Genomic DNA, 15,000 nt, shown 5'->3' on the forward strand with positions numbered 1-15,000 from the left:
AGGATAGACGACAGCAAAGTGCTTGAGGAATTAAGTTCTAAAAGACAAAGAAGGCTGCGGCCTCTTAAGGATACTGAAATCATTGTTTGAATTCCGGATGTGGGACGTTTCTTTATCATGACATTGTATATGGCTATGTGGTCTTGTGGTTTGACACTCGCTTTCGGATCGGAAAGTCTTGGGTCCGTGCCTCGCGCGGCGCATAGTTGAGTCCTTGGGAAAGGCTCTTTACTCACATTCTCTAAACGTCCTCGGGGTGTAAAATGAGTACTTGGCCTTTAACAGTGTTTTCTCTGTCGGGAAAAAATTGTAGTATCGCCTAACATACGCCAGGTCTTGTTCTACACGTTACGTGTTGCTGTTGGACAGGGGCCCTTTGTAAAGCGTTTTGAGCACGTTTAGTGGATATTGCTCTGTATAAAAGCTCAAGTTTGTTTATTTTATATTCCTGAGTAGATGGACTTGGGCAAATGTTGGATTAAACTACACACTCGTGCCCATCAGTTAGTGCGCTGAATGGCGTTAAATTGTGCGCTTGTGCGGCTATGTGGCCTTGTAGTATGGCACTCACTGTTAGATTGGAAAGTCATGGGTTCGAGACCCGCTCTGATCGGCGATTAGTTGAGTCCTTTGAAAATGCTCTTTCCTCACATTCTCTCATCGTTCTCATGTGTAAAATAAGTACCTGGCCTTTAAAAGCGTTGTCTCAGTCGTGAAAAATTGTAATATGACCTAACAGACGTCACATCTCGTCCATGTTAAGTGTTGCTATTGGCTTGGGACCCTTGTAAAGCCTTTTGAGTACGTTTAGTGCATATTGCGTTATATTAGATGCTCACATTTTTTTATTGAGTGATTTATATTTATTTTTTTGAAAAACATCTTGGTTTATATTTTCCACCTAGCTACTTCTTTTTGGTAAGTTTGGGGTCCATCGAAAAGTACAAATAACAAGAAGATCACTTTGCCATTTTACAGGTGTCACAGTGCCCTTCTACTGTTGCGTAGAAAAAAAAAGAATATTATCTCGACAGTCGGTATGTATACCATGATAACATTGGAAGTAGTGAATTCGATATTGACCATTATCCCAAGTAAACACATTTTGTTATTGTTCATTATCTTTTAACTACGCACATTTCTTAAAGGCGCCTCTTGTCCCACTTCTAAGTGTAATCTACTTTTAGTCATCTTAACGCCCTTCAGTTCACATGAATAGCAAATAGGAAATACTTCTATTACTAAAACTAACTGCAAGGTGTCAGCCGCTTTCCTTCTTTTATTCATGGAATACTGAAGATTACAACTCGGGCAATTGAACACAGTCTACGTTCAATGAATGAAAATGTAGATAGCAGTAGCGCATCCGTACAATGACAAAACAATCATTTTTTTCATTTTGGTCAAAACAAAACGCAAACTCAGTACTTTGATATTATAAGATAACCCCTAACTGACCAAAAAGTATTCTATAGAGGTCTCGGGCTTAAAACTTTTCAACAAGTTGTTTCAACAATCTTAAATATGTCATCGCTATATGAAGCAGTTTTCTGACCAAAATTCAAAAACACTACAGTGTATATTGTTATTGTTAGATGGAACGGTGTACTAGTACGACATATTCATCTTACAATCATTAACCAGTCAACAGACGTATGATGAAATGACAACGTATTTAAAATTTGGCCGGAAAAATCGTCCTTCAAATATCAATCGATTTAAATGACCCTCATCCTGGCAAAAACTCTGAAATCTGAGACCTCGCATAATATATGGAAAAAAACGTACTTTTAAATTATATTTAAAGCCCTTGATATTTGTTTGGAATAATTCTCACCGCTATCTTTTGTCTAGCCGTTCAGCAACGAATTACCCGTTAAGAAAGAATGACTTGACTTACTGACTTAAGGTCTTTCGCTTCCTAATCATCCGATCGGGACGCCTCGATTGCCTCTCTAATCATCTGTATCAATTCCTTCCACAATTCAAGGTCTTTTGCTTTGGATGCTAATTTCAAACGGGCTTCCTTTGATTTTAATTTTTTGTTATTTTGGAGGCGGAGTGGATAAAGCCTTTTCTCCTAACAATCAGATGACCCGACTTTGACATCACTCAGTCGGCGTTGCGTTTTTTCGGGGTTTTTTTCGAGTCTTAGCTCTACTTGTTCACTTTTTTGCTTGGAACTGCGGCTGAGACTAAGATTATCTCTGTCAAATAAATTCAATAAAGATCCTCGAGACAAATTTCATCTTGGGATGATAAAAGGGATTTTAATTATTTGTTTATTGTATCGATAATTCATCGCTTTTTTGAGACTGTCTATAATAAAATTTTTACTATTGTATAAAAGTCCAATGCGTTGCTTTTGCATACGCCAGGGTTGTTTTTATAATAGCACTGCATACATTGGGATTTGCCGGTCTGTCGGCAATTGTGCAAGCAACCGATTTGCTTTTGTCACAATTTGTTTGACGTGTTTTCCCACTATCTTATGTGTTATTGTAGGTGGACGCAAATAATATTTAGATATCTTGTATTGCCGTCCACGTGATGGAGAGTGGTGGTCTATCACCCTAATATGTTTTCATTGTTGTGTATGGTCATCGCTTGACATTTAGATGGGTGATAAGGTCATTTGTTATTTGTCTGACCACTATATCAGCGTATCAACAAGGTCTTACTGTAAAGCCTTGTAGCCGTTATTCACTATTTACTGGAAGGTTAGTCTGTCACCAGAATCATTGGGGAGATGTTTTATGTCATTTAATGCATATGAATGGGAGTCAGCTTAACAGTGTCCAGATGGATACATAATAAATAATGAATGGTGCTAGCTTTTTAACCAGTTAACCGCCATACTCCGGAAAATCTCGTATTTAAACATTTGGCCAGAAAACTCGTGCTTCAAATATCGATCTATTTAAACGACCCTCATCTTGGAAAAAACTCTCAAACCTGGGACCTAAGAAAGTACCAGCTTTGAGAGAATATCTCTGTCAAATTTCAGTAAAAATCCTCGAAAAAAATACCCTTAAACCAAGACAAAATATTGTAATTTGTTCAATATCAAAACAAACTCATAATTGAGTTCGGTTATCAGACCTTCAAATATGAGCACATAGAGTGAAACAAAACTTAGAATTGATTAGAATATAAATTTTATTTGTTTAAATTTAGATTGATACGCCTTTGATGCGGAGAAAGGAAGTATTTTCTGAAAGTCAAAAATACCTTAAAAGTCTTAATTCTCATTATTTTGTGCTTGGATAGTTTTGGCTACCGGATCACAACCAGATTGAAGCGAAGGGTCACACATATCATAGAAAGAATGAAATCGACACTACTCAGCTCTTTGTTATTTATAGACAGCCATTTTGATAAGTAGTTCTCACTAAATCATATCACTCAGACTATAAACGTTTAAGGCTACACATAGTTTTGTGTGTTGGTACGTTTTATCGGACAGGCGGATGTTGTAAGTATTTTACCTAAACACATAACATTAATACTCAGAGATGTTCAAGCTTTTTGATTTAAAATCTTCAGGAATAGTGAAGTACTTTATCAACACTAAGACAGAACTGTAGCTCCTATCTCAAACTTTGTGGCGCTGCTTTGACTGTGTAATATTTTGGTCTCTTATTTGTGGGCAAAAACAATGTCTGAACAACGTAGATAAAATAGTTATAATCTGATTTTGTTGTTTCAGAAAACTATGAGATTATTGAGTGAAGTGAAATTGATACACAACTAAATTTGTACTGCAGAATAAGGAAAATATTCACCTCACGGACATCACCAAAATATGTAAGTACTTATTCCATATCACTATGAAAACACGATATGATGCATGACCTACCTATGCACTCAGCCTGGAATTTAAAAAGCCTCTGTCCGTGATTTCTGAACCTAAGATAGATGTTGTTATAGAAAACATAAGACAATGTAATATTTTCCTCTTTTATTTTCCTGTAGCTGTGCTTTTGTCAAATTATTGGGTTTTTTTTTAATACAATGCATGAAAATCGTTTAAGAGCTAATTGGTTCTAAAAACGTTTAAATGCTCTGTATAACTTTTATGCATAGATACAATTTATCAATTATATAAACAGCATTCAATGTTAATTAACAATATTGAATATTAAATATCTATTACAGAAATAAATGTCATAGTCAATATTCGTAGTATAATTAACTCTATTTACATTCATTTGGCATGTCCAACGCTGTACACTCCAGGGTTTCAAATAATTGATATACAAAATGCAATATTTAATAATATCCAATGTCTTCTTTGTAACCAAAATCTCAGGAAGATCCAGTAACGGTGTTTTCCTAGTTTTGTCTATAATTTCTCTACAAATAATGTCTTCGACCGCGATGTGAAGAAGCTTGAGAATAGAATTTTTCTTTAAATCTATAACGGATTTTTCTGCACGAGTCGAAAAGGTGTGGATGAAACAGTGCCAGGCAAAGCAGAAATAAAAAATAAAGAAAAAATGAGCCCAAAATATCAGCCTGCCTGGATCGAACCCCAGGCTTCCTGATTCAGGCTTGTTACTGTCACACCACAGAGGTAAGCCAATAGTGAAGATGATTTAATGTTTTATACTCTTGACAAGGGTAATCGTTTCCCTTTAGAACCCTCGCATGCATCATAATGAACAAGCATTGAACACCAGTGTACCAAGAAAAACTCTATTAGAGTTAATTATTGTTGCTTCATTTTTATTTTGAAAATATCAAAGTGATAAATTAGGATGCAAGAACTGATGTAACATAAACATCTGAAAAAAATTAATGTGTATGAAGCATTGCGAGAGAAAGCCAAAAGAAAAATACATCCATATCTGCATATGACAAGGTCTTTAAAGGTCTTGTTGGTCGATGTAACCTTTAATGATTATGATATGATACGGTGTGACAAACATGAGACCCTGTTACAATAAATGCTGTTAACGCTACACACATTTATCTTTTGTTCCCCCTTCTTGTAAATCTTCCTCTTTAACCCGTTAACTGTCATACTCTGGAAAGACACATATTAAAGAATTTGACCAGAAAATCGTCCTTCAACAATCGATCGATTCAAATGATCCTCGTCTTGGCGAAAAAAAAAATCTCAAATCTCAAAATCTCTCTCCTGCCTTCCCAGGAACCCAGGTTTGAGAGTTTTTGCCAAAATAAGGGTAATTTAAATCAATCGATATTTGAAGGACGAGCTTTCTGGCCTAATGTTTAAATAGGAGGTTTTCTAGAGTACGGCAGACAACTGGGTAAACCCACAATTTGTGACTGAAAAACCGATATGTGTCTTTACAACGTACCATTCTTTTAGCTGTCAAACTGGGCTATTATCTATCCAATGTTAACTCAGTAATACGATCCTGGGTTTTTAAAATTCTCTTAGACACTCCTAATTAAAAATGCACCATTTTTCTTTCTCCTTTATTCACATCAGCAGACCCTTAACTCCTCTGAATATGTTCCACACAATTTCTAAAATATGGAGTTGTAAAGATGTTTTTTTCTCTCTATAAAATTGAGCTTTCATAATATTGTCGTTATTCCAAAATAATTCTGTATTCATCATCCCGTCACAGCATTTATCTCTTCCTCCACCTCCCAATGTGCTTGAATTGCTTGTACTTGCCTAATTATAAAAACTCAACTCAAACCTTATCTTTTGTTAACTGTATGAAGCTATGAATAAATCTATTTATATTGACGCTAATTCCAAGCATATATAATCTCAGTATGCGTTTCTAGATATTTTGACTGTTATATCTCTATTTATTTATTTTTCTTTGACGTATTGGTAAATATTATTATAAATTTTTATCGATTTACGAGTGACCTGACATGACACGGCTGTGAAGGGATCGTTGTGAATTCACGACCGTCTTGTGCTCGAGTTCTGTCACCAGATTTTCTCAACCCACTTCTCTTCCAGGTTATTTCACTGTGACGAAGAACAGTTTAATCATTTGTAATGGTGTTGAACATTATGTTTAATATGAGCAAAGAGGTGAAAACTCTTTTCTATAACCAGTTAACCGTCATACTCTGGAAAGACAGGTATTTAAAAAATTTGACCAGAAAACTCGTCCTTCAAATATCGATTGATTTAATTGACTCTCATTTTGGCAAACACTCTCAAACCTGGGGACTTCGCGAAGATGAGTGTCAATTACATCGATCGATATTTGAAGGACGAGTTTTCTGACTAAATCTTTAAATACGTTTTCCCCCTCGGAATGGCAGTTAAATGGTTAATTTGAATAGTATCAAAAGTTTAATGATTCCTAAAGGATATCTTTTACAATGGTTAAACAGTGATTTTCTATTTGCTTTGATTATTATTATATTTTCGTTTTTCGGATGTTTTTTTTTTTTTTAAATATTTATTTGAAATATGAAGTCTCTATACGACTATTAATCCAGTGATGTAATTAGAAAAATGAAATAACAGATTCAAAAGAGAACTAGAACCAAAAACGGGTTTTACGTTTCGGGCTCAAACCCTTCTTCAGTCAAGCATAAAGAAGAAACAAACAATAGAAACATAAACACTTAAAAACCAGATAGATGGCAGAGAAATATCTGGCACGACATTTCTGTCAGGAATTAGATCTTGGATCTTAGATGTCTGTTTTAAAGCTGTTATATTCCTTTTTGTTTATTACTTTTTTTACACACCACAATATCTAGCAGCTTAGTATCACTTTAATCCTACAATGGCGGAGTTCTATGATAATTTCATTCTAAACTGACATGGTATTATATTTTACCGTTTCACCGAGAGACCAGTTAATAACCATTGTATAGCTGTTACTGAAAATTGCGAGGTTTACAAATAATCAGACAATATGTAAGCAGTATTTTACAAAAAATGGTTTCAACATTTGTGACTTAACGTTCTAGTTTCTTGCTGTCGTCCGTTTAATAGGCTATGTTTTCCGATTACCTTGGGTAGGATTACTTTTAATACCAAGGAAAGTCATGGTGTAAATCTTTTAATGTTAAAACAAAAGTAGTCTTTCAGAGCCATTAGGCCCATGGAGCCGGATGTTATTCCGATTACTTAAGCGTGAAACGGACAATAGCAATTGCTTGCTAGCCTTTGGATACGACGCTAGTCTATCGCAAAGTACTTTCCCCCAGATCTAACAGACCCAGATACCAAATCACTGCTGGGTGGACAAGGGGGTCAGAAAAATATCTCGACTTCACATGGAATCGATTTCGATCCCTTTGGTTGTGAAATGAGTGCTCTACTAACTGAGCTATCAGGAAAGATAGATATATTTAATAAAATTATTTTTCACGTAGAAGATAATGTTTCACATTAATAAATTAGGGAGCAGGCAGTGCTGTATCTGTAAGAGAAAGTCGAGACAGGTTGGGGTGTTTTTTTGATGTTATTTTTTTTCTTGTATTTTCTTTCTTGCTTTGTCTGGCATTGTTTTATTACACACCCTTGTTTCAAATATTTAAAGTTTCACGTGCAGTTTAAGCAGGGCATTACTTTTGTAAAACTATTAAATCGTCAGCGATGCAATATAGCTAAATCCCGTGTCATATTACTATTTTTTATTATATCAATCTTCATATTATAGAGTCTGGCTAGAATAAAATAGGTTTCACTAAGTGATTGTGCATTGATCTTAAGCATTAAAAAAAGAAAGAAATATCATCCATTTTGTTCAGCATAATTGTAAATACCTCAATTCTTCATTCTTATATCGTCGCCTATTGAGTAGTTTGGTCTTTTTCAATTGCCTACAAAGGCTTTGCTTTCCATTTATTTACATCTTTATTGTATACATTTGCAAATTCCTCTCATTCTAAACTTCCTGTAAAACAATTCCCATCAAGCTTATTGTTAGACCATTCTTCACATGTGCCAATATACATGTTTAAACCAATGCATAATATTTTTGAGCCCTCTTGAACATCAAGTAACAACCGTTTAGCAAGCCGATTTTAGTTAGATTTGCCATTGCGAAAGATCAGCTTCTATCCAAAGACTCGAAAGAAATGCTATGTTCATTTCCTTTTTTTTCTTTTCATCTTAAAAAAAAATAAATCAGGCGTTCAGGTTTATTGTTATGAAATATTTGAACAAACCGTAGTTTAATTCAAATCAATACAATTAAAAATGATTGAGATATTCTCTGTATTGTGTAAATATAAATCCGAAGAAAAAAAAAGGGCAAAAAAGCTTTTCAAGATTCACACTCGGTTTAGCTCTTGAGGGTTTTCATCGACATAATTTAACCTGTTTTGGTTTTGAACGAAATGAATACGGCAATTATATTCAAATTCAAATATAGACTAGATATAGAAACAGGAATGTGAATTATATATTTATTATGTGCAAGTACATGCACACACACGCACATACGCGCACACACATACTCACACACAGACACACCCAGAGACACGTATGTATAATATATATATATATATATATATATATATATATATCATAAAAAACAAAACCATGGAACAATAGTGCTTTTTGATAAAAGGAGCTCTTTATAAAACATTTCATGAGAGCGCTCAAAACAATATTGTAGAAGTGATCATAATTATACATTAAATGTTATATATATATATATAATATATATATATATATATATATATATATATATATATATATATATATATACCCCCACCCACACACATACAGAAATAAAATCATACGCAGCAAATGGTACATCAAATAACAAGATCGGTCGATATTAGAAGGACGAGTGTTCTGTCCAAATTTTTAAATATGAGTTTTTCCATAGTACGACAGTATTCTGGATGCAATGAACTTACTCGAATCTGTTTTCATTTTAGTCAGAAAACTTTTACATCTCTTATTGATAGAGTATGGTGAGCTCAACCAGTCAAAAATATCAAACCTGAACTTCTATTAATATGTTTGGGTTTTTTTTAAATTACCCCCTTTCTCATATTTCTCATAGCATCGCGTGATGCCGTCGACGAGACATTAAATGAAAGAGATAATCCATCAAACATCTCAAATCAACAGAATATATCCAATTTGGGGGTCTATTTTCTTACCCAAGCAAATACTTAAAAAAATAAAAGAAAGTGCCATGAAGTGGGGCTCGAACCCAGGACCAGTCGGATCACAGAGCAATACCTTAACCATTCGGCCACATCGCTCTCCTTATTAGTAAAAGCTTTCTGGTCAATTAAAAAAAAATGGTGATTTATCAATGTTCAACCAGCATTGGTCTTTAGTTTTTATGACGTGTGATATCGTTCATTCTGCTGATACGATCGGCCTCAAATCTTGCCAACCAGCGAGTAGTCCTGAAACGGATTTCCTTCATATCTAGTTTTAAGAAGGAACCTTTGCCTATTTTGTGAATTTTAGAGACAAAACCGAAGATAAGAAGGGCATACATTGTGGTTTTAATAAGGTGAGAAATGTTCTTCGGCCTAATGACGGATTAACTGGAAAACTAGTTTCTGAATCACTGGATAAAGTAACATCATCATCTGCATACACGGGCAAACATTGAACTGTAAAAGGTAAGGTCTTAAACGTTTTTTTTTTTGGCAATAAACCCTATCATTTTTTGTATTAGGGATGTGGATAAGAGAGTCTGGTTCAAATTGTAGAGCGCTAGATTTACGCGCAAACAGACCTGGTTCTACCCCCTTTTCTTTGGGATTTTCTTTTGTCCTTTATGTTCACCCAACGGGAATTGGATTTGTCAGTTTAACTAGACAACTGCTGTACTCCGGAAAAAAATTGTATTTAAAACATTGGCGAGAAAACTCGTCCTTTAAATATCGATCGATTAAAATGACCCTGATCTTGGCAAAAACTCTCAATTCTGGGACACAGCGCGGCGCCTAGTCGAACTTGGTACCTTTCCGTTACGAACCAAATACCCCAGAGCCACGCTGTCCCAAATAAGATAGCTGGTAGAAGTTTTAATTCTAAATAATATATTATGCATTGCAGTTCAATGCTTCATATAGGAAGATAGTTCAAGATCATAGCTGTTTTAGAAGTCTCACATTCCTCAAAGCGATGAACACACGCCTGTCTGCACACACATACACAAACACATAACCACGCACATACATACAGAAAAACAAACACACACGCATAAAACTTTGAAAACGCTATAAGAGTAATGGAACCGTTTATCCCAGTTCTTGTAGGGAAAGGGAAATGGCAATACTTATACTCTACCCCATGAAAAAGATGATGATCTATTGCATGGTTTTTCTAGTCATGTTAGACCCGAACAGCTGTGACAGTTGGAGGTGGATTCCAGAGAATTGGTATTCCGAAATGATGCAGATTGAATCACATCTATTTTCGTGAAAACCAGACACTCTGCCGTTTGACTTACCGGGCGCCTGAACTCCGGCTAAATGAACCTTAAAACTATAGATAACTGATAGTGGTTCAGCAATGAGCAGTCATGTAAAAAGTGTTTTTGAAACCGTAGAACACCGGTCCACTCTTTTACTTATTGTGTATGACTATTGCCGACGTCTTTTGAGCTTGACTTGATCCTTGTTATCGTAATTTGCTTGGATGCATAATTTATCTCCTCCTTTCTTTCCCTTTGTTCTTAAAATGAAAACCGAAATTAGTGGTGTAGTGAGTCAAGTCATCTCATCTTTGTCTGAAAGGTCGTGGATCCAAATCCATGTACACACATTAAAGTTTAAAATTAAAGTGTTGTTTCTCTCCCCTCCTCTTGAGTTCAATTGGATGTGAAATATTTCGAAAAGTAAGCAATGGTGTAAGATAAAAATCTGAAAAGTTGTGTATGAAACAGTGTCAGAAAAAGTAGGGAGAAAAATACGAGAAAAAAAATCCTCCCAGAAATCACCTTTTCTTCTATTTTCCTTCTGATTTTTCTGGAACAATTTTCCACATTTATTTCCTCTTAAGTTTACAAAATTAAAAGCCATACTTCCAAATTCTATAGAAGACGGAGTTTAAATAAAACAGATACCGACTTTTAATTATCACGTGTATTGAAATTGTGGTACCTGGAATATCGACTAAATTGTATTACAGATCACATATTGAGATCTGTTTCTGTATATATTATGTCAGTGCCATATGCTGCTGATACCAATTAAGTTCTTAGATAATAAAAATGTGTTTGAACTCTAGCGATGTAAAGGCAATGAAGGTGATTCATAAAAGTTGTAATTTAAGAACAGAATTATAATTAAATGTTATTGACAACCTAAACTCATCAAGGTGAATTGGGTGAATCAAACTATTGGTCCTAGAAACCAATGGCTCATTTTATGCTATCGCATAAAATTGCAGCCATGAGCAAATGTCTTTTTAGTGGTCCATATCACATGAAGTGTAATAAAATGTTAAAAACCTTTTATTTATTCTTTTAATTCATTAGTATTGTAATTTTATTAATTTTTTTTCTTGGCGTCTGGTACAATCTTGATTATTGTCTGCGGCCTTATAGAATAAAAGAGTTTTGGTTACGATAACCTGTAAATCAAGTTCTTGCTGCCAGATACCGGTTTAAATTCCAATACGATTCCATTCCTTTCCAAAATGTCTGCATTATCCAGACAATTATTGACGGGGTATCTACTCGTACTTTACACTTTAAAAGTTTGATCACAAGTTTATTCAAAGTCGCCCGTCCGCGCAATATCCTATTTTCCGTCGCCAAGGCATCCCATTATGGATTATAGATAATCCACTTATCAAATTATGTCTGATGTCAACAGGAATCGCCCATATTGTCCAAAACGGGGGTTACTAATTTTCCCGATGTAAAAAAAAACAACGAAAGTGCTTGAAGCGGGGCTCCAACCCGGGACTTCTTAATCGCAGTTTAATGCCAGACCATATTTCCACCCATAACAGTTTGATAAACGTATTACGTCTTTTATTTGAAAGTACAAGACAACGTGATGCCGCATTGGAAAATTCAAATTATGTTTCATTCAGAATTATTGTTTGATTTTTTGTAGCAAGATTTGGAATATAACTTCTGATGGCCATAGTTGTAAGAATCATGTATATTATTTGATGAGAGCGTTGTTCTTCGCGGCAGATAGGATATTTCTTAGTACTGTGTTATAACACTTTCTTAAATTTTCTTGACTATATGTCATACGTTTGTGGCCAACTGTCTCAAAACTATTCTATGTCTTGAACAAGACGCAGAACTTTGATAAAGATTAATCTGTTTTATAGAACAAAAGTGTCATTTGATTAACTGCAAAAAAAGGTGATATCTGGTAATTTTTTACTCTAATTTCAATTTTCAGCATACAAATCCATTCCGAAATAATACTGTCTTAGTAAATTGGTCACATTTGTTCGGTGAAAGCCCTGACAGAGAAAACTTAATATGTGAGTTTCGGATTTCCATTCTAATTTATTGTGAATCACCGTGTCAAACGGATGTTATATCAGAGTGAAGCGGGTGCCAAAAAGTTAAAATGATCAGAGATGGTTTATGCGCTTTACACAATAAACATGTTATAAACTTTATAAAAGTGATATCTTAAAGTATACAAGGGTAGACTAAAAAGTTGGACGCCTCTCTTGTATTTCAAAAATATGATAGGTACGAAATTGACAATTGTATCAAAACAAAACTTAGTGTATGTCCTTTTCGTTTATACCACTTTAGATTTCAGCATAATCAGTCATCGTTCCCATCCACACAGGGCCGCCAAAGATGCACCCGTTAATGCATCCCGTCGATGAGGAATCACGTGGCAAACTTCGACACCATCGAATCACCCCCGCCTGCACCTCGCCATCACTGACAAATTTCCCCCCTTGAGGTTTCTCTTTTAAGTTTTGGGAAAAGGAACAAGTCACTTGGAGCTAAATCGGAACTGTAAAAAAAAAAAAAAGAAAAAAAAATAACGGCAGAAGAAGGGGGGGGGGGCGGAGGTTGAGGTGTTCTGCGACTTCAAGAAAACTTCCCCTTCCATTGTGATCATGCGTTTGTATGGAGCATTCTCGGTATCTAACGAGCACATGCCTCTCCGTAACTCAGGATTTCTCGAACGATAATATATCCAACTCCTCCTAATGAAATTCCAAGCCTTTGCAAGGTGTCTGATTCTGTTTTATCCGAGTTTGGCTCGATTAACTTTGTCGATTTTTGTTGTTGATTTGCTGCGATCAATGCACTTTTTGGATGAACACTATCAGCCCGGTCGTTAATGCTGGTAGAGACAGCATCAGTTCCAGTGAAATACTTGACCCACCTTTGAACTGGTTGAATGCCAACAAACGAGTCACCATAAGCAAGTTTCAGCCGTTTATGATTGTTTAAGGGTGCATATTTCTCTGCAGTAATTACAGCTCATTGTTTGATGCATACTTGCTTCAAAGTGAAATCTTCGATCGTCATGTTGGAATATGGGTTCTTTTAAATACCTAATTTAAAAATGAGAAATAGCAATTCAATAAAATTTGAGTGACATATGCTAGAAACCATGGCGCACTTTTGGCCTAAAGTGTACACTGGTGCGTTTAATACGATTGAAAATAGCCGACAGGCGTCAAGACTTTTTAGTCAAGCCTAGTAATTTCATTTTTCAGCATAGATATCACTCCCACACAATACCGTGTTGGGCCGCATTTTACCGTAGAATGCAGGTGAATTTCATATAACGCATATTTTAGTCGCCTATGGTTGATTGTTTAATACTCTCATCAATCTCGCTTTTACTTTGCTGTAGGTATTTATAAGAATACATTCCAGCGATATCTGGGTTTTTTTGTTTGTTTGTTGTTGCTATGTTTAGTTGATAAGGACAGATATATTGTGGATAGCTCAAGGAATAGCTCAAGATCAGAATTTATTCTAGGCAAATGGCCAATATTAAAAATAAACGCGTTCTCTAAATCAAATGATGATCAAGATGAATACGATGGTTTGTTGTGATGGTGCCATTGGTGATGATGATGATGATGATGATGATGATGATGATGATGATGATGATTATGGTGATGATGATGACGATGGTGATGATGATGGTGGTGGTGATGGTGGTGATGATGCCGATGATGATGATGATGTTTGATAATGATGATGATAAAAATGATGAAGATGATGATGATGATGATAATGATGATGCTGATAATGATTATGATGATGATGATGATTATTATTATGACGACGACGATGATGATGATAATGATGATGATGATGATGATGATGATGATGATGATGATGATGATGATGATGATGATGATGATGATGGTGGTGGTGGTGGTGGTGGTGATGATGATGATGATGATGATGATGATGATGATGATGATGATGATGATGATGATGATGATGATGATGATGATGATGATGATGATGATGATGATGATGGTGGTGACGGTGATGGTGGTGGTGATGATGATGATGATGATGATGATGACGACGACGACGACGACGACGACGATGATGATGATGATGATGATGATGATGATGATGATGATGATGATGATGATGATGATAATATCTAAAGGAATGGAATTCTCTTTTAGTTACCTCTCAACCTCTTTTATCACTACGTTTTCACTGGTTTTATTCTGTCTCATAACAAGAAACATACTTTTTAATTCACTGTTGCTTTTAAGAAAACCTTATCTTATCTTTTCATACATCTATTTGAACTCATTACTATATTTACAAGCTTTCAAGCTCTGAAAACGATCCCCCACCCCCTCCCTCTAACTTGCAAGCATACGCAAGACAAATACACTGAAAAAAATAGTCAAAACAATGTGCTTATAATATTTCTAAAAACATCACAAAGCAGTACCTGATACAACGCAATGATAAATAATCACATGCAAAAAAAAAGGAAAGCAAATGAAAAAAACTAAAACAAACAGACCCCCCCCCCCCAAAAAAAAACAAAAAAAAAAACAACAACAACAACAAAAAAACACAAGAAAAAACAAAACAAACGAAAACAAAAGAAAAACAAAGAAAAATAAAACTT

General features: G+C 35.2%; 1 protein-coding gene across 12 annotated transcripts in view; it reads left to right on the plus strand.

Moving 5' to 3' along the window:
• Positions 1 to 15,000, plus strand: part of LOC144970340 (transforming growth factor-beta-induced protein ig-h3-like) — a 99,859-nt gene that overhangs the window by 23,713 nt on the left and 61,146 nt on the right. For 3 of the 12 annotated variants that reach the window (XM_078909867.1, XM_078909868.1, XM_078909869.1), the window contains 2 exons: positions 979 to 1,037; positions 3,710 to 3,807. The gene's annotated coding sequence lies outside the window, so the exon portion shown is untranslated. Of the gene's footprint in view, positions 1 to 978; positions 1,038 to 3,709; positions 3,808 to 5,914; positions 6,079 to 8,798; positions 9,556 to 15,000 lie in introns of those variants that run through there. The other 9 variants (XM_078909866.1, XM_078909870.1, XM_078909871.1 and 6 more) reach the window with 7 other exon arrangements.

This window comes from Berghia stephanieae, chromosome 4 (genome assembly GCF_034508935.2).
Source record: "Berghia stephanieae isolate SIO BIC M18660-M18661 chromosome 4, UCSD_Bste_1.3, whole genome shotgun sequence".
NCBI lineage: Eukaryota > Metazoa > Mollusca > Gastropoda > Nudibranchia > Aeolidiidae > Berghia > Berghia stephanieae.